This window comes from Eimeria mitis, genomic scaffold (genome assembly GCF_000499745.2).
Source record: "Eimeria mitis Houghton genomic scaffold, Emh_scaff1433, whole genome shotgun sequence".
Taxonomy (NCBI): domain Eukaryota; phylum Apicomplexa; class Conoidasida; order Eucoccidiorida; family Eimeriidae; genus Eimeria; species Eimeria mitis.
The window spans coordinates 2536-2968 of record NW_013569209.1 but is presented as its reverse complement, the minus strand read 5'-3'; positions in this window follow the sequence as shown (position 1 = coordinate 2968).

The following is a 433-nucleotide window of genomic DNA, read 5'->3' as shown; positions in this document are numbered from 1 at the left end:
CTCTTCTCTTTCTGCTGCTCTTTTCTCACCCCAAACACAAACTGCCTTTTTAGGTATTTTATTTTATTTTTTATTTTATTTTATTTTATTTTATTTTTGTTTATTTTGTTTTGTTTTTTCTTTTATTTTATTTTATTTTATTTAATTTTGTTTTATTTTATTTTATTTTTGTTTATTTTATTTTTGCTTATTTTGTGTTGTTTTGTTTTATTTTGTTTTATTTTGTTTTATTTTTACTCTTATTTTATTTTTTTTATTTTTTTTATTTTTGTTTTTTTTTGTGTTTTCTTGTTTACCCTTTTTTGCTTTTTTGTTTTTTTATTTTTTCTTTGTGTGTTTGGTTGTTTAATTTTTTGCTTTTTTGTTTATTTCTTTTTGTTTATTTGTTTATTTGTTTTTGTTTTTTTATTTGTTTGTTTATTTTATAAATATT